General features: G+C 38.9%; 1 protein-coding gene across 4 annotated transcripts in view; it reads right to left on the reverse strand.

The window, feature by feature from the left end:
* Nucleotides 1-20,856, reverse strand: part of TBL1X (transducin beta like 1 X-linked) — a 203,448-nt gene that overhangs the window by 135,793 nt on the left and 46,799 nt on the right. For 3 of the 4 annotated variants that reach the window (XM_054828345.1, XM_054828370.1, XM_054828361.1), the window contains one exon: nucleotides 8,141-8,213. The exons of the other annotated variant lie outside the window; for it this stretch is intronic. The gene's annotated coding sequence lies outside the window, so the exon portion shown is untranslated. The remainder of the gene's footprint in view (nucleotides 1-8,140; nucleotides 8,214-20,856) is intronic. 4 annotated transcript variants of the gene reach the window in all.

The following is a 20,856-nucleotide window of genomic DNA, read 5'->3' on the forward strand; positions in this document are numbered from 1 at the left end:
ACAAATGCTATACTGTGGTGCTGAAAAATGTAAGATGCTTCCATTACCTAGAATTCATATCATAGAAGGTTATTTATACATTGGAATGGGGAATATTTAATAGCCTTTACCACTCTAACAGGTACAGAAAATATTACCTGTGTAACACACTGCCTTGTTTTTACAGCCCGCGTAAAATACACTGCTAAACTGTTGACTGGATGGCAGTAGTCAAAACATGGGGGATCAAGTGTTGCGGTCATCTCAGACGGACATTACGGAACCTGTGCAAGGTATTTCATTTGAACTCTTTGGTCAAGTCAGTGGCATTTGCACTCATCCACATTCAGCAAGTTATTCATCTAAAACCCCTAAGACACTTTCATTTCTTCTTTTCTCCCAAACTCCATTTATTCTTCTATAGAATTACTGCCATAAATAAAATGTTGCATTTAGACCAGCTGTGATACTGCCAGCCAACTTCACTGTAGGTAAAGGTCACAGGAAAAATTATTAAAAACAAAATAACATTTTTTTCCAAATTCTCCACATAAAACATCAGTGCCAAGCATTCAAGTAAACTTTGAACGTCAGTCAATCCTTACTGGGCTCCTAAGTGGGCTGTATGTTTTATCTGCCATAACAGAAACACTGGGCAGAAGTAACAAATTACTGAACTATTTCTGCACTTTCTTGCACAGTAACTCCTGTGTTGTGACTGTCCTCCTGAAATATAAGACCATCATCTCTGCTACATAATCTGCATGTATGAAACCCCTAACCTTAACTGAAGAACTTCATAATCGTGAAGACAAAAAGAGACCAGTACATTATGTAACTGGGTTTCCTCAGTAACACAAATTTCGAAACTCAAACATGCATTCCTGCATTACATGTAACTTTGAAACATTGAAAAAAAATCTATATTTTAGAAATTCATCTGAAAAGGATGCAAAAATTTCAGCTAATGGATAATTCTTCATCTCAATTTCAACAACTTTCCAGCTTTAAAATAGCTATGAATATTGGGGGAATAACAAAATCTGTTTCCTGTTTGAATTCTACTTTTAGCTTATTTTCAGTGCATCTTTTTATTTCCGTATCTTCCAAACAAAAGAGCCTTCTCATATCGTAAATCTTCACACACTTATTAAAAGATGATGACCAACTCACCATTCCAGTCTCTATTTGACAAGATGGATTGGATTTTATCAGTTTCATACCAGAAAGGTAGGCTCTTCCAGAACTCCCAAACTCTCTCCCCAATACGTCCAAACACTTTGAGTTTCAGGTATGAGTACTGCTCCTCCACACTGCACCTCCATACTAGTTAAATATCATCCATTTCATATGGACAGTAAATACACTTTTTATTTCTTAGTCTTGCAATCAAAACATCGTATCACTGAATGGCAGACTTATGTGCAAGGTGTACAGTACGGCCGCAGCGCACCTCAAGATACACAGAGGACAACTTCTGAAGGAGCTTTAGACATTATGCGCTTGCACAGATCAAAAAAAAAACCCCAAAAAATCACTTTATTCCTCGTCACTATCTTCACAATTGAGTAGTGTAACTTGAAACAATAAACTGAAAAGCACAATAAGAAAACTAACATCTAAAGTCAGCTGAAGATCTGGAGTAGGGAAACAGGAGAAAACCGCTGGTATTTAGTTCAGAATGAGGATGTTCAGAGACAGCTCAACATAGCTTTTTTTCCAGTGATTACAACTGGAGCCAGTAACTATTGGATTTGCTTACAAATTCAGCCAGTGTTTTAGGGACAGGACGCAGGGCAGGCTTCTGCAAAAGTAGGCAAATACTTAAGCGTGTGTTATTATCATACAGCATTAGCAGGGACGCAGGCCTGTACCTCTGGCTTCAAAGCACAGGAGATACTGAGATCTGCGCCCACTGCCTTCCTCATTGCAGATGTGCACACAAACCACTGGGCTATTTTGTATCAATACTTAATGTTGGCTAGACAGATTAGAAGTCACAGAGACAAGAAGGACTTGGGATTTAATGCAACGGAGAGGAAACATAGAAATACAAATGGAGAGTAACAAAGAGATGTTACTTGGGGAAATGCAAGATATAACAAGTTTGGTACCAAAAAAAAAAAAAAAATCAGTAATAAGGAAGGAAGGAAAAAGTGAAAAAGTGCACTGAGCCATAAATGAAGTAGCAGGTATAGAAGGTATTACGGGCAGGCAAGCTACATAGTAGAATTAAAAAAAAAAAGAAAACCATCAGAAATGCTAACAGAAAACCCATATATCCTCTATAAATTTAGGAGGACCTGGACTCCTGAATCTCCTGTTTAAATGAAGGGGGGTGTCTAAAAAGCAAAAACTTGAAGAACTGACTTTTGAGTAAAGACTGAGAGATAAATTTGTACAGGTGAAAAATGGCAACGTGGGGCAAAGAGAAAGTGGGGTAATAGTTTACAAATACCTAAAAGGAGGAATCTGCATAGCAGAAAAAGGAGACATTTTCTGTCAGATATGGAAACTCAAGAAAGAATAAATGGAAGGTTTTGTGGTTTTTTTTTTTTAAATGGAAAATATTGAGTGACTAGCAGGAAAGGCTTTTTGGAGGGAACAACTGTTGGCCTGTGAAAAAACTGCCAGAGGGAATACTGCAAAGCTAGTGCTGGAGAAAATAACAGAAAACGCACTGATGGGAACAATCCTGTATCAGCAAGGAGAAATGCCTCAGATGATGTAAAAGACCACTTCCCAGTCTGCCTATCTGTGCATACTGTAAGATATATTACCTGAAAATTTGTGCTCCCTTTTTAATATAACACTAATATACTTTATTACTGATTTTAACAGGTTTTAATAGGAGGAAGCATATATTCAATTATTTTATTACATGCTTTGAATATAAATGGTGAGCATCTGCACTCTAGTTTACTCCTTCCGTCCTTGCCCTCTCATAAAAAAAGCACTGGCACATTTCAGAATTCAGAGCAGCCCTCCCCAGCCCAGCAACTTTCTTGGCTGGTTTGCTGGGATCTATATATCCAATCTAATTATTTTGATTCCCATTTCCAACCCTATCAGTGGTGCAGTGGTGCAAGAAATCAAAATGCCAGTCTCCTGAATGTGTTAGAACCTAAAAGCTAACAGCTACTCATTTGCAGAAGCATCACTGTGTGGCCCAAAGCCCCTGTCATCGTGCAATTTATGTTCAACGTTCTGGATGTGACTCGAGAGGGGTTTCCCAGTGTACCAATACTGAGCATTTCATATAACATTTCAGATAGGCTACAGCTTGTTGCATCATCTTGTTCTGTCACAGCACAACTAACAAAACCCAGCAACACTTCAGTTTAGATTCTGTCTCTTTCTAAAGTCTTCCTTAAGTCCTTCTTCTCTGTTATTTTCCCCTTTGTTTTCTTAAAAGGGAAAAAATAGGATCATACCAGCTTATCTCCCCTGAAGTGATCAGAAGAGAGAGTCAGCAATACTCCTGCCAAAACACCTACTATCCTCTCAAGTCAGGGGGATCATATGTTGCTCGCTAGCTGAATTCCCTTGGGGGTCTTTTCCTTGACTATACGCTTTTCCCCTCTTGAATTACAGTCTTACTTAGATTACTAATGCCTCAGCACCACCAAAAATATTCCCATTCATTTCCACAGCTTTTACAAATATGATAACATGATTTGTGTTTAAATACAAGCGTCACCGTTTTACTTTTTATTATGAATATCATATGTTTGGCAAGCTGTCTGACCTTCCTTATGATGATGAATGCCACAGCAAACAATTTGCTGTATCTTTAAAGAAATGGCCAATTCAATTACATTATGCCAGAAGCTTTCAAATCCCTCTCCGCCAAACGTCTTTGCTATATCCTGCCACAGACAGCCCATTTGTATTCCAGCACAGTAGGACACTTGTTTTATTGAAGCATGCAGTTCTAGTTAGGTACTATCAACAGAGCACTATTTCAGTTCTCCAGCTCTGTATTCCTTCCATCCCCTCTAGCCCCAGTTACTGGGATTTTCAATTTTACTGACCAAACGTGTATGCATTACTAATTACATGCATGAAATCTGGTAGTTATCAACTGCTACAACAAAATACATTAGTGACCAATTACAGGAGTTCTTGGCAGCAATGGTTATCATTTTAGTGGATTTAATCATTGCACTTAAAGCAAAGCTTGAGATTCCCTTTGAGATTACACCACTAATTGCTTCTGTTTTGCCAGTTACTGCATGAGCTGCTTTGCAAAAAGGATCACTAAAGATGTTTTCTAAATATCGAAGAGCAGTAAACAGATGAAACACTCTGTAATGAGTCCCCCCCACCCCCAATAAAACCACAGCGTCAATTCATTCATACCACAACGCCAATCTCCGATACATATCCCCCTTGTCATCCCCTCCTTCCTTCTCATTTCTTGTTATTTGGGCAGACAACAGCAATACAGCTGCATTGCTGCTCACGTCAATTGTGTGACATGCTATCATTTATTTATACAGATAGTGAGAATATTACACTTGTTTTTAAAAAATCATTTCCCCCCTTTTTCTGTGTTTGCAGAGAGGGTACTACTTGTTATTCTTATGACAGGTTGTTTGAATGGTCTTAGACCTTTAAGAAAAGATAAAGAGACAAAAGAGAACAAAAAAGAACAAAAAAAGAAAAAAAGAAAAAAACCACAACAGAAACCAACCTAAGCAAAGAACATGATTTATTACATGCCCAATACCACCATAATAGGCTTCCATTCTCCAGGAATCCCTAAAAACAAACACTCCCCCTCCAAAGGAATTTGTAATATAACATAGTGTTCTTTAAAAGCCCACGTCTACCTCCAGATCCCCACTAGTGATGAATTATCTGGTTTACAGCCTCATAAAGCAGAAGTGTCTATGTATTTTAATACTGAGACCAACCACAGGACTTTGGTACCTTTCAAATTTAGAGATATACAACTTTCCAAACACCAGTGAAAGGCTGTGACACTTGGCTTCAGGCAAAACAAGGAGATATAATTTCATCAGCATTTTAGGTCTGATCAAAATAAGCTGTCTTTCAGAGACAGAAAGCAGGTGTGAGGGTTGCAACTACAGTTCTCTTAGCTGTCTGAGAACAAGTTATTTTAATAAATAACTTTGTTTAAATAGATTTGTTTCGTTCATTTTCATTAAAATTTCAGCTATTGGAGCCTTCCATTACTCAAACACCACTTTCTGAACAACAAAGAACCCCTCTCAAAAATATAAAACCCAAAAAATCCTTAACCAAAAATTTCTCATAAGATTAAAACGCCTTCTAGAATTGTCTCAGCAAACATCAGCTTTTTTAGGATTTCAGTAGATGCTAAGTTGATACCACTCTAATTAGAAACTTAATTGATCTCTGTGAGAGAGATACTGTAGAGAAAGCTTTAAATCCCCAGAGACTTCTAGACTATGAACAGCAGAACATATGATACCTTTAAAAACTGTCAGAAACCATACACTAAGATTTACAAAAATAATAATCTCCCTGAAATTAAATGCTAAAATAAGTTGCAGAGCTTCATCCTACAGTATCAACAGGCTGTGTAGCAACAGTACCAGCCTGCTTCACTTCAGCCTCCAGACTAACGGTACAGACTATTACCTACCGATCGCTGAAAAAGAACATAATGCAGGACACGGAAGGCTGCATCACGGATACGTTTTATCTTGCTTCAAACACAGATGCAGATTTGCACAAACCCATTGATCTTTTCAGAACACCAGGCACAAGAACTGCTACATGCAGGATGCTCTCAAAAACAATGCCAGTTCACTTCCATGCTTAACTGAGAAAATCTTGCCCCAGGGCACTCTATTTCAAGTCTGAATGAGAAAAATTGTAGGTGATGCAGTAACTACAATAACTAGCAAATAATAAACTGGATAAAACACTAGAATTAGAGCAGAGATCAAGCCTATATTCATAAAGGAATAAGCTACACAATTTAAGTGGATTATCCCCATCTCTTAGTTCAATAGTTCTTGACTTCTGCCTTCCTCAAACAACAATTAAGGACAATTTTCAAGTACAAAGTAACGTAACATTGACATGATATCTTTGTCAAGGTGGAAGCCACTACACCTACAAATCCTCAAGCCCAGCAGAATGACCACCTTTCTTTTGTATGGGCAAGCTCCCGTCTCATGTACACAAGCACAACATTTAAACTATAATTCCAAAAAGATTGCAATTGCACCTGGAATTTCTAGTGCTGCCTTCCAAATGAGGAAATGGGAACAAGATAGGAGAAGAAAATATTCCCAAAAGGAACAGCTGAGCTTATGTAGCACCCAAAATACAAAAGATCAGGAAATACCTGTCTTTCATCACTGTCAAAAGCAATAGACTAAAATATGCAGAGTAGGACTGATAACACAGGAAATAAATGAAAACATTTGCTGTGTGTTAGTATAGAAGTTAAAAGAAACAAGGCAAAAACCTCTCTCAAAGGTCCCTGCTGGATTTAAAACAGAGCTGTTGAGCCAATTTTGATTTCAAAACATGCCATTATCATTTAAGAATACTGAACTTCTCTCCTTCAACAAACCTTACACCTGTTCGCTAGTCCACAGACCTAATTCCTAAAACCATGCACAGTGAGTGCAAATATGACAAGGCACAGTATTTGCAGGAACCAGCACTTCAGTGAGAACTACAAATGCACAGGAAAGCAACCAGCATTATTTGTGATTCACTACCTAACTTACAAATCGAAGAATGATAATTGTAAATGCTGCTACAATGCGTTTCTCAATGAATTAAAAGTCTTATGTGTATATAGCTCACAAAGCCTGGCATATTTTTAAGTTACATATTTAATTCTCTCTAATATAAAAGCAATGAGAGAGTTTTTTTTGTCTACTTCTCTATCGCAAAGAGATAAACACAGTAAATATGATGGCAAAATGAAACAGTTTTTACACAGTGACATGACAGATACCAATTTAGAAGTTCATGCATTCAGTACAAGAATATGATTAAACCACAGCACAGATTTGGAATAAAATGTACTGATAACAAGTTTACACCAGATTAAATCAAGAGACTCTTAGCTGATAAGTAGTTTGTACGATTTAATGTAGATACCAGTAAGGATATTCAACTTACTGAAGCCTTCCAAAACTAAACATAGTTCTTTTAGCATGATAAATGTCAGCAGGAAGAAAAGCTCCAGCTCTGGCAATTGTTTCAGAAAACTCAAGTAACTTGCCCATTATTAAAAATATGTTACCAGTAGAAAGAAGTTTCATGATATACTATACTTATCTGCTTATTAATATTACACACATTTCATATATGAATATGTATGACTAAACAAGTTAAATAATACAACAAAGTACCTTTTTGACATGTAATACAATTTATTGTAACCAGGAATAATGCTTGGATTGCCAGAAAAGGAAGTTAGGTGGGTAACTGAAAAATATTCTTCCTGCCTTTTCAGAAGCCTGTGCAGGCTGGGGTTGGGGCTAGGTGGGGACCTTCAGACGCCTAGGGATGTCTGCTACGTGCCCCCTCAAAGCTGATGGAGATAGGCTGTCCCTGTCCTATTTTAAAGGAAGCTAAGCCAACTATTTTAATAGAAGCAAACCTAACTGAGACAATAGCTTTTTTTCCTCAAACAATGTGAAATGAGCATTCACCCTTTCCAAGACAACCATATTAGGCCACCACAAGGTTGCCTTCTCAGCCTTCATCCTCCGATGACCTCATACTTAACCTGACCTCCTCTTAGGACTTCAGTCCTGCTGAATCTCAGTGCCTTACTATGATCACAAACCAGCAAGATCGAGTTTAACTTTAAGAAACAGAGAGGTCATTCAAACTCAGAAATTAGTCTCAAGATAAATACCTGAAAAGGCAAAACACTAAAATACCGAGAAATCCTGCATATAATCCATGTTTAATTTTATGGAGGCTTTAAGGCTAGTGATAAAAAGCAAACACTGCAAAGCACTGGAGGCTCTATACAACATTCCCTTGAGCTATCCCTAGTACTTCTAGTCTTTTTCAATTCAAAAGCCAAGGTATTGTCTCAAGTTACAGATTGCAATTAGGCATGGAGATGCTGAAAAATATTAAACAATTCTAACATTTTGTAAAGCTGATTTCCAGATAAGCATTCACTTACTCAGGTGCAAGAACAGTCAAGCTCCCCAGTTTCCCCCAGATTTTCCCTTCAGGCCAGTTTTATCCTTAGGTACCTGTGTACAATAAAAAACAAAGAAAAAAATCAATTTACATACCTCCTTCTAAGTTCATCTCTTTATTATATCAACTCTTATTGCCCCAAATTGTCAGCAGTTTAAAAATTCAGATATCCAGCTTTTCTAACAGGATTATTTCCCATCAATTGGCTTAACCAGAAGGAAATGCAAAGCTCTTTTCCCTGCAAAAGGACTGGGGTTTATTTGATTTTTTTAGACTCAGCACAACCTTAAATGAAAGAGTTTTCTGTGGGAAACCTCATGTAAATTCAACCTAGTAGAATATGGGAGTGCATGATTTAGGTGTATTTCTTCACTTTTTTTTTTTCTGAGTACAAACAGACAGCAACACAGTTAAGGCTTTGGTTGCCACAGATTTAAGTTACCTTAAAACTGTTAACGTGTGACAAGAAAATCCTACATATTCAATTACCACTTTAAAAACTGAAAGAAGGTTTGGGTACAGGTGCACTGTCACTTAGTTAAAGTAAAATTATTCTACTTTCTCCTGGCACTAGTATAAATTAAAGAAACATTTTCAAAATGTGCTATTCAACCATATGGAATCAATTTTTGCAGACATATGGAGCTCCAATTAAATAAGTGTGGCTTTGCTGACACAAAAGTCCACCTGCACGTATTCAAATTTTCCAGAATTAGACCATCTAATCTAGAGCAGCCCATCTAACAATAACAGAGTAGAAAAGCAATGCATTTGATATGACACAACCACTGAAACTAGTCTCTTTAAATAGTAATTGCAGCCTTACGTTTGAACATGGTCAAAATATAACCAGACTAGAAAGAAAACCAAGATGGAATCAGTTCCCCTAAAACACAATTACTATTACATCAGATCAAAAGAAAACGATCTTTCATATTCTCCATCACACAACTAAATGTATAACTGAAAAAGTAAGCAAGGTACTGTTTTTCAAAGATTTCACCAGGCAAAGGAAATTAAAAAACTGACTGTAATTGTGCTTCCTAGTTTTTACATTTTCTTTTCACATTGTGTATCCAGGATAAATATATGGAAAGCATACCATTAAAAAAAAAAACCTAAAAAACCCCCAAAAGGCAACAAGCTATATATAAATGCTAACATCCTCACAACCCTAAAATCTTAAAATAAGAAAGGTGTCCAATGAGGTGGAAACGAATAAATTTTTAAGGGAAGCACTTCAGAAGCCCCTATTTTTATTTTTTCAGTATTTGGAGTTAATTGCATCTCCTTGTTCATATCCAGTCTGCCTGGCTTTTTATTAGGTGATGACATGCAATGTTTTTCCACAGGACCTTGACCTCTTTCAGTGAACACAGCAGCTAGAAGAAAAGAGAATACTGAAAATCTACACATTAACTGAATTACATATGGTCACCGCACAGATAACAACAGATTGCATTATAGTCCCCTGCAAAGTACGTCGTATGATGCCACAGAATGCAAATTTTGAATTAGAAGCATTACAAACTGTAGTGTTCAAACAGAGATTCCTAAAACTAATTTTTCAGAGTACTTAGCCTTATAGAATACTTTAATTTTCTGGGGAAGCTGTATTCATCTGCCTCAACTAGGCAACACATCTTGCTTGTGGCGCTTTGCCCCATTCACCACCTGTCTTAGAGTTTCTACAGCAACTGAGGGTAACTGTTCAAAGACCTGCCTCCTTTGCTGTACAGTCTTCATACACTTCCGGCCTAGTAGAAAAGACCATACAGTCCTGAGATCATATAATTTAAAACTATATCATAATGCGTATGTCCAAGGCAGCTCAGTTAACACGTTCTAGACAACCTTAATTCTTCTCCTTCCCAGCTCTGCAGTGCTTCTTTGTAATTCCAACACGCTTTAAGACAGCTTTCTGAGCTTGGTTTCATTTCCAGCTCTTTTAAAGACAGTAACCCTTGAAAACGAGAAGCTCCATCTTGTTCAATATGGACACCCAGAGTCTCCCTCTAAACATGGCCACCTCTCCTTCTCATCCAAGCTGTATCTTTGCCAATCCTGGGGACTTGTGCCACCACCCCACTCACGCTCCTTGTCATCAGGCTCAGGCTCCTATTTCTGATCTCAGTCCTGTCTCCCTGCCTCTTTAGAGTAATTGCTTCGTTGTCATCAACTTCATTATACAATATATTGCCCTCTCCCCTCCTCACAATCAGAATCCCATTTCCCATTAGCTTCCAGCTCTCGTATATTAGTTTTCCTTCTAATTTCTGTGTCGTCTCTCAGCTTTCTGTCCCCTTCACACACCTGTTAGCTCTTCTCCGCACTGCTTTTCACCTTCCAATGGTTTTCCCACTGCTTCACTCACCTACTCAGCCTCCTGCGTTTGCCTCTTGCCCTAGCAATATTCAGATTTATTCTCAACAACCAACTCCCTATCTTTCCCATATTTCCTTTCCTGGTTCTTGCACAGTCTTTGTGAGTCTAGTGGGCCATAGCTGTGGCTGCTATGCTTTGTGCAGCACTCACTTGTAATGATGGGCATTAAAGAGATCTGTACGAGGGCTAATGAGTAGGAACACATAATTTCAGGATCCCAAAAGGACTTGGGCAGAAGACAAGCCAAACCAGCACTACCATCTGTGCAGAAGTAGAACTTTAGGCACTTAAATCCCTTGCCACTGAAAAACATAGACACCTGCATATTTAGATGTCGAGCAGCTGTATGAAGGCTTTCTGGACTGCAGGTACTTCAGTCTTGATGTTAGATTAACGCCATCTACTTTTTTTTTTAATCGTTTTTTAAAAAAAAAATCATTCTACAAAGAACCCAAAGTAAGTTAGAGTCTAAATCTCCACCTAAACTCATTCTACATTTCAGTTAATACAGAGTTACTAATACTTCTCTAAATCATTCTTTCTGAAGACAAAAGAGCCCTTGATTCAGTCAATAGTAACTACTGGGGGAAGAAGGGATGAATGGTTTTCAATTAAGAACAGGGTTTTCTTGGCACTGTCTACCAAGGATAAGTGTACTTACCTTTATTCCCCTGGAAGAAAGCACATGATAACATACTTTCACCTATCTTTGCCAGAACATACGAGCCAACCAAAGACAAAGAATCACAAAATCACAGAATGGTTTGGGTTGGAAGGTACCTCAAAGGGACCTCAAAGGGACCTCATCTAGTTCCAACCCCCCTGCCATGTACAGGGACAACTCAACTAGACCACGTTGCCCAAAGCCCCATCCAACCTGGCCTTAAACACTTCCAGGGAGGGGGCATCCACAACCTCTCTGGGCAACCTGTTCCAGTGCCTCACCACCCTCACAGTAAAGAATTTCTTTCTAACAGCTAATCTAAATCGACCCTCCTTCAGCTTAAACCCATTACCCCTTGTCCTGTCACTACACTCCCTGATAAACAGTCTCTCACCATCTTTCCTGTAGGCCCCTTTCACATACTGGCAGGCTGCTATAAGGTCTCCCTGGAGCCTTCTCTTCTCCAGGCTGAACAAGCCCAACTCTCTCAGCCTGTCCTCATAGGAGAGGTGCTCCAGCCCTCTGATCATTTTTGTGGCCCTCCTCTGGACTCACTCCAAGAAGTTCATGTCCTTCTTATGTTCAGGGCCCCAGAGCTGGATGCAGTACTCCAGGTGGGGTCTCATGACAGTGGAGTAGAGGGGCAGAATTCACCTCCCTCGACCTGCTGGCCATGCTGCTTTTAATGCAGCCCAGGACACGGTTGGCTTTCTGGGCTGCAAGCACACACTGCTGGGTCATGTGGAGCTTCTCGCCCACCAACGCACCCAAGTCGTCCTCCTCAGGGCTGCTCTCAATCCATTCCTCGCCCAGCCTATAGTTGTGCTTGGGATTGCCCTGACCCATGTGCAGGACCTTGCACTTGGCCTTGTTGAACTTCATGAGGTTCGCACGGGCCCACCTCTCCAGCCTGTCAAGGTCCCTCTGGATGGCATCCCTTCCCTCCAGCGTGTCGACCAGAGCGCACAGCTTGGTGCCATTGGCAAACTTGCTGAGGGTGCACTCAATAAGTATCTACCAGGTTAAGGCTGAATTTAAGATGATTTTATACATTTGGGACAGGTTGATTCCCACAAGATGTAAAATAATAAAGCAAACTAAAAGATGTTTGATTTATTGCATAAGTCCTGTTTTTAGAATACTTTCAATATTTGGCTTGGTAACAATAAAGTTTGTATCAACAGAATATGAACTAAATCAACACAAACAGAAGTCAGAATTATGTAATAAATTCAAATATGATGAGAATTCAATTAAGAACACTCTCCCCACCTTTGAATACACAAAAATAGTTCTTTGGATTACCTCATGACATCACCCTCATTTGTAGCAGGCATCTTTTGAAAAGAAGAGGTAACACAAACCTTAATATTGATCAGGTGATCTCAGCTTTTTGGTATCAATGAAAATGAACAGCTAGCCATAGGATTGTTCCTAACATGGATTTACGTATCAGTATCCTGAACCTGTCAGATCTCCCACTAATCTGCCCTTCTACCCAATTTTTTCTTTTCCCATATTTTAGAAATTCTCCTACATCATACAACTCCTCTTCCATTCATCTCCCTATGTTTGCTCCTTCCTCTTCCCCATAATTTCCTCACTGAAACACAACCCAGGTTTCAAATAATGAAGAATTCAGTTGCCTTTCTGTGCAGGATAATCAGTACTTTGGGGGCACAACCCACACATGCTACAAATGCTGCAAGAGCTTTTCTTTAGCTTTAGTACAATTCATGACTGGTATACCAGAGAGGTGAATGTAAAAGAAAATACTAAATTGATGTAAGTGAATATATTTGCAAATAGCTTCCTAAGATTTATAATCTTGTTTGGTGCAACCTGTATGTTGATTGTCCAGAAGACAGAAGTTCTGGAAAAATAAGAATCTGGAAGGGTCACTCTTGATTTAAAAACAGATCTGTTGTTAATTGTTATCCTCAGCTTATTCTCAGTATTATTCCCTCTTCTTTCAATCTTACCTCATTCCAGCACACATAGCGTCATATTTTCGCAGCACACTTAACATGCCATTTTGCCTCACCTGCTGGTAAATTTCTGTGTGCCTAAGCCTTGCGTTTCTTTCACAAGGACAGCATTTGCACTATTTCTACATGGTGTAAAAAGTCACACAGCTTTTCTTCATTTTTTCTTCTGAGCCACTATACTTCCCTTTCTCATGATGATAAAACAGTAGCCAGTCACATCACTCCTTTTATCTAACCAAGTAGCAGGTCCAGGCTCCCTTTCCACCAAATGCAACCTGATTCCTTCAGGGTGACAACAGCGATCTCAGTTCTCTCTCATCTACCTTTGTGCTCCACTGCCATCCAAAATCTTACTCCTCCCAAACAACTAATAGGGTCTGTTGTTGAATCCCTCAATGTGCCACGCACTGAAATACTCAGGAAGCTGACCAGCGCGCATGTGTGTGTGCAAGCACGTGTGCGAGAGCGGGAGCAAGTACTAGCTCAGGAGGTGAAGGGAGGCAGCCTCTCTTCAGGGTGAAATTTTCACATGCAGCCTGGGAGGTTAAGTTCTAGGATTCTCACAGCCTGTAATAAAACCTGTGCAACTCAACCTCCTTCTTGATTTAAAAATCTTAACCTCCACTGAAATTATGCAGATTCCACGAAGAAGGCACATATCCCTCCTATGCTGCTACTGTATTATGAATGGCCATTTAATAACAGCATACTTTACTTAATGAGTACAGATGAATGATTCAGTGCTAGAAGGTGTCTACTAAATGGGAATTTCTATTACATCTTGATTCTTCCAATACTGAAGCTAAAAAGAAAAAATAACCCTCTGATTTATCCGAAATAAAGACAGTATATGGAAGTTACTTTTCATATTTAAATAACAAATGATGGATAGTATTTATGTACAATACAACAAGGCGGCCTTTCAACAAATGTTTTGTGTGTGTCCGATATATAAGTATAAATGCAATATCATCCAAGTGTAAGTGCAATATCATCAATGAATGTACTATTTACAAAAAAAACACTCATTTCTCTGTTGAGCCACACTGTGTTAAGTAAGCTTTAATGCTGAAAGTGGTATCTAATTATCTTTATTAGACCCCGAATCCAACAGGGAAGTAAAAACGTTCAAAATACTTGGATCTTCCTGATAAACACTCAACATTAAAAGGTACATGTCAGGATAACGTACGATGGTATTTATTCTTATTTCTTCTGAAGAGGTCTTAAACAGTTACACCAATATATTTAATGTTGTACTATCTCTTGTTCTTCAATTTGGTATACTGCCCACTGGTGTTAAAGGTAGAATGAGATTCAGTCATCAGTATGGCCTGACCCTGCAAATCCACCACTGTCATGTCTCATGGTGGAAGCAGGGCTGTTAATATGAATCATGCCCTTGGAACTAGGCTTCAAAACCTGAATAATCCAATGGCTGTAACTCATACAGAAGCCAATTATCACTGGTGATCCTAGACGTGTCTCAAAAGTTGACAGTCCCAGTCTCTCCTATTCATCAGCATGTTCACATCTGTTTGGTAGTTAGGGTAACAGTAACTTAAATATCTGTAACTATTAGTAGTACATTGATGTTGAATTTAAAATTAAAAAAAATTTAAAAAAAACCCACAAAACAAACAACAAACCACAAAAAAACCACTGGTAAACTGACCAAAATGACATAAAACAAATTTCAGTATTTGCCTGCACTCACTTTAGGGAACCCTTCTCCTCTGTTTATTTTCTCTTCCTCCTCACAAGCTCCTGGCATCCCTCATACCACGGTGTTTACATTCTAGTTTCCATCACCAGTGACATGAAAAAGATGCTTCATTCACCCACACATACCTCCTTGTCAGAAAGGTCAAGAGAATCATTTACAAACAAAGGTCCATCATCTTCCCCCCCAGATTACCCGTAGGATGCCAAGAATTGTCCCATCCTGTGCCACTGGCTGCATTCAACAGCCACACTTCATTATGTCAATAAGTGCCTGTGCCCCCCCAGGACCTGCGCGACTGAAGGCAAATAACGATTCTTACCATCTGGTGGTTTCCCGGCACAAAAAATTTACCAGTATAATGGTGACAGAATCATACCACTGCACTAGTTTAGATGAGGGTGGCGAGGCACTGGAACAGGTTGCCCAGAGAAGCTGTGGCTGCCCCATCCCTGGAAGTGTTCAAGGCCAGGTTGGATGGGGCTTTGGGCAACATGGTCTAGTGGAGAGTGTCCCTGCCTGTAGCAGGAGGGTTGGAACTAGATGGTCTTTGAGGTCCCTTCCAACCTAAATTGTTCTATCATTCTATGAAATCTTCCATGAATGGGTCTAGGGTGGGTTTATTTTTGTAATAAATAGGTTTTTGGCTTAACAACCTTCATCCAAAACAAGCCCAGCTCACCTCAAAACATCTTTCTTACTAGAGTAAGAGGATTTTAGTGTTATGGCTATAGCAATTATAGTCTGGCTAATGCTAGTTATGTTGCTCACACAGACAAGTCCTAGAACTTTTCAGCAAACAAGTGATCAGGGTTTATACTTTGTACAGCCTAAAGCCAATATAGTTAACATTTCTTTGATCCTTGAGCTTCACACTTCAGAGAGCTGCGGGAGAGAGGAAGTGCTGGAGGCCTGGTAGTTTCAGGAACCATTAATTATAGGAACTCATCATGAAGGGCATTGCTAGAAGTTCGCTTCAGACCATCTGAAAGTATTAGTGATAATCCCATGGTTTAAACATAAACAACACAGTTGCTGTCACACAGTTGTCCAGGAAACACAAGGTCTCAGTGCTTTTTTTTCCCCCCAGATTGACGATCTGTAAGGTGTTGAACAGGAAAGAAATCTACCACAGTATAAGCCCCTTCCATTAAAATGCATTCCTTAGCATGTTTTTCATGTTTCATCTCAAATTATAAATCACATCCATTTTTTAACTGTCTACTATTCTATAAATATTATGGCTAAAATTTTCAAAAGACTAGCTATTAAATTTAGTCAGCAAAGTTAAAGTACACACTTGGGAACTCAACTCATTTTTGAAACAGAATTCATCCTAAATGGGAGTTAGTCTTTTTATGGGAAAAACCAAAAGTGACATTCAACTGGCCCAAATTATAAAATTAATGAGCTACTCAAAATTATTTGTCTCATTGTCAAGTAGTATGGATAAAACCACACAGCAAGTTATTGGTAAAAGCAGGAATAGTATCTTACTTAACTAGTTTGCTTTCTTAAGAGTTCTCCACTGCCTAACAATATATTTTCTAAACATTCAGGTTTATATTACAGTGGTTCCCTATAAGAATTAATTTTTATTATAACAATAGTCACCTAAAGAGTAGAGTCCTTTTCACAGTCAACTGAAAATCTGGTGGCATGATAAGGCCTGAGCCTAAAAAAACCAGCAATGTAAGAAGTTTTTAAGATTTTACTTTTTAATCTGAGTCTCCAGTGAAATGCTGAAAAGAAACTTTCTCTTTAAATCCTGTCCAGAATAAAATCTAGAAAGCTGTAGCCCATCCTTTACCAGCTGCTTTTTCACTTACTAATTTAAGAACAACACTTCTTCCTGTTGCACACTTACCAGGAAGCAGCTATGCCATGAATGTGTTATAAACACTACGCATCTCTCAGGCTGCACGGCTTTCTGAAAAACAAGACAACCTAATCGAAGTGCTGCTCTTTATCATCCTCTACTTCCTGCCCACATTCTGGTTATTTAATTCAATATCAAAGTTAGAGCCTGTGAAAGAATTTCACATCTCATTTTCCTTCCGTATTTCCCCTTTCGATCTGAGGTCTTTGATGATATGCTGATTTCCCTGGAAGTCCGCTTTCTCATAGAAATGCTGCAAATGCAAAGGCAGAGAGATAACTAGACTGCAAGGCATCACTCACTGAGAACGATCCTTTTGGGGCATAGGAGAAGGCAAATATATTCTTCAGACAACGTGACAGAAAAACTCTGCACCAAACAGCAAAGTTTGGGTAGCAGAAATAACGCAACACCTCGCCTGGATCACCAACAGCATTTCAGTGTGTGCCTCAGCATAGCTGAGAGATGCAGGATGGTCCCTTCAGGATGGATGTCCAACTGCAGGCAACCACACGATCAATGTTCAGTTCTCAAGTTTCCATAGTATCTCCGCTCCGTGTGCCCTGAACACCACAAAATGCTTCTCAATACCCTACGAAAGGCAAAATAGCTATAGGAAAGGCTATAATTATAGAATACCGTAGAAGGAGAGACGGAGCTTGAGGGCACTATGTCCTATGTCTTTGCAATAGTTGCGCATTTTTTTAACAATTGCCAAGTAACAACTTCTCCTAAACGATCACAGGAAGTCGACCATGCATCACACAACAAAAGGGGATAAAAATATCTGGTTTATCCTCTATTTCCTGAGAGGGAGCCATTCATTCCTGATCCCAGATCTTGTAATCAGTCCCACGGTGAATGTGAGAAGATGGGGGGTAGAACAGGGAACAAGTAAAATAAGCTGTTATTAAAGGGTTTGGGAGAAGAGCAGGAAAAACATACTTCTTATCCACAAGCAACCGCTGGAAACCCTGAAGCACGTTGTTAGTGCCAAATAAACATAATGAAAACAAACAGTTTCAGCCTCCCTTCAGAGCCCTTGGAGACTTCAATAATGCAAATCCAAAGACTCATCCCATAAACTTTCTATAGTCATTCTAGAATAAAATATCCTGTATAGCTTACTAAAGTCAGGCTTCAAACTGTTCAGGTTCTTTACCCCACTGTCCTGTTCAGAAGAAATGGTGAGGAACATTCTTATAATTTCTTGTCTAAATTAATTCAGGACCAATTTATAGTATCAATACTAGAAAAAATGGTTATACTTCAGCTGAAACAGTTCTCCATTCTTGATGTTTACCCATAAATTTGTTTACAAAGAATAACTTAGCCCTTCTCAACCTTCATTTGACTAAGCTGAACAACAAAAGCCTTCTAATTCATTCTTTGAAAGATAAATACTCTGTTAACTCTGATCAGCCTAGTAGTCTGTTTTGGCACCTGTTCCAATTTAAGTCCATCTTTCTGTTCACTCTAAGGAAAGAGCCAATATTCCAGATGAGGTCTCAGAAAGGCTTTGTGAAATGCTATTAGCATTTCTCCCTCTCTCTACAAAAATATGTCTAATGCATCGTAGAAGCACATTAGCCTTTTTCACAGCTGCATCATACTGGTGGCTTAGAGCCATCTTAGTGGCATTATCACAGCACTTTACCTAATTCAGACTGCTACAACCATTAAATCATCTACACAACATCCTATGATGTTAACAGATGTTCTTCTCATTTTAAATATTTGCATATCAAGATAAAGACTAGCATGACCTGTCTGTGACCAGACACCGGGGGCTTGCAGAGCTGAATTAGCAACTGAGACTTTCTGATTCTTAATCCTAAATATACACCTCCAAACACTACCAGCAAACAGATGAACTACACAGTGCACACTAACAAGGGGACTCCTGTTACTCCACACCAAACGCCTGTGCCTGCACTCAAAGGCCATCTCTAAATGAATGGTTATAGATGGCCACTTCTCTCCTCTACCACGGAATTGCATTAGCCTGCGGAGGAGCCACGCAGAAGATACCCAGAAAGGCCAAACCTCCACCACCGTGACACGGGGGTGGCCTCCCCACTGCTTGCTCTCATCTTCACGTCCTCAGCTGGCACTGAAAGTGCCTTTTTGTGGTGATCCCATCTAGACAAGCCTCTAGGTGTTAGGCCACCTCCCCACACATACTTGCTCTTATTTGCCAGAGCAAAAGCTGCTCAATTACAACCACTTCTCATGTTTACACTGATATAGTCTCCTGAAAAATGTTTTTTCAATATTCTGAATTTATAATTTGAATGTTCTTCTTGTTCTAAAATTCAGATCAGACCAAAACTGACAGTCCACAATAAAAAGACAAAAAGATCTAAAAATGCAGGAGCACAAATTCAAAGAATAATGATGGACAAAGGAACTGACTGGTACCAAGCAAACAGCTTGGTAGTTCCTACACAAGGTAGCGTGTTGTAGCTACTCACATCATAGTGTTAATTTCACAATCACAATCAATTACTCCTAATACTATTAATAAAAACCCTATCTTCTCTGAAATATGAACACTACCAGAACTAGACAGAACATGAATTACTTTCCCTTAAAGCTCAGGATCTCTTAATTGCCTCCAAAATGCCATGCATGTTTTACAGTCACATTCCAAAACATACTTTTTCTTCCAAGCAACTAGCAGAGCCAGCACCATCCTCCAAGCTAGGACATGGGAGTCTTTTTCTGTAAATAAAGCAAGCATTCTAGTCAAGCAACACACTACTACTTCTCAGAAAAAAAATATCCCAGTTATACTTGAACTTGGTTTCTCTTTTTTGCCCATTATCACATGTATACCTTAACCATTTTCCATTTAGATCTGTAGTATGAGCTGTCCTCCACAGATGAACGTATTCCTGGTAAGGGAAAAAGCTCACAAACATCTAAGGCAGATGGGATGACTTCTGCTAGTACCTTGTGGTGTAGAAGTCAATGTTAATACCAGTGCTGCACTAAAATGAAAGAGTGTAGCTGTGCAAAGCCTCAAGCATTACCTCATAGAAATTGTAGACTAATATAACTGACTACATCACTTCTACAGATGAAATATACCTACCTTCTAGATATTTATGTTTTCAGAACACTTTCATGCATCCCTGAAGGAAGGTACGGACCAGAAACAACTGAATTGACATGACCTAGCACATTACGTCTGCTTGGCTGAGCTGAGTCAGTTAGAAGGAGGGGTAGATATCCTTCACAGTTAGCTAACTGCCCAGCAGTGGGGAAAATGTAACTCCAAGGTGGCTTAAACACATGTCTTTTGCTTTACAGCTGAAGGGATGAAAAAGCCATCATACAGCCAGTTATGCAAAGCCTGATGATGACCCATTTCATACAAAGCTGCAGTAACAACCAGCATTTTATTAATCAGCAGTAGTGCAATTTGCCCCAGGCTATAAAGATGGTTTTCTGTCCTCCAAGCCACATGCACTCATTAGTTAGATGTGAATGTATCACTTTGGTCCTTTTGTTTTTGATAATGGAAAAGGTTATGCTTCACTGAAATTGCAGATAAATACCAGGAACAACTCTGGTTAGGTTCTTGGTCTATGACACATGGAATAGAAAATACACACACTTTTGACTGAGTGCATGCTCGACTCATTCTGACAAAAAGTAAGTAATCTGAAAACCAGGACAACTATCTCCTGATGTTTACAGTTGAGATCTATGTAAATAAGATTTACATATCAAAAATTCAGAGTCCATAAATCTAGTAAAACCAAAGTGTATTTTTTATTTCTAATATGGAATCTGCATGCAGAAAACCAGCATGATTTCAAATAGATTTCAAAAATAACTTTTATTTGAATACAAATGCATGTACCTCTTGTAAAGTCCTACCAGCAAAATCCACTCGCATTCCTAGTTGGAAAACACATATGCCAAGATACATTTGCAAATAAGGCATACAGTTTGCATGTATACAAATATATACTGAAATCTTTGTGTGTATACATGGTAAAAGAAACACTGCAGTTTGCAAGCAAAAATGAGCAGGCAGTGTTTCAAA

Source organism: Grus americana, chromosome 1, assembly GCF_028858705.1.
Source record: "Grus americana isolate bGruAme1 chromosome 1, bGruAme1.mat, whole genome shotgun sequence".
Lineage (NCBI taxonomy): Eukaryota > Metazoa > Chordata > Aves > Gruiformes > Gruidae > Grus > Grus americana.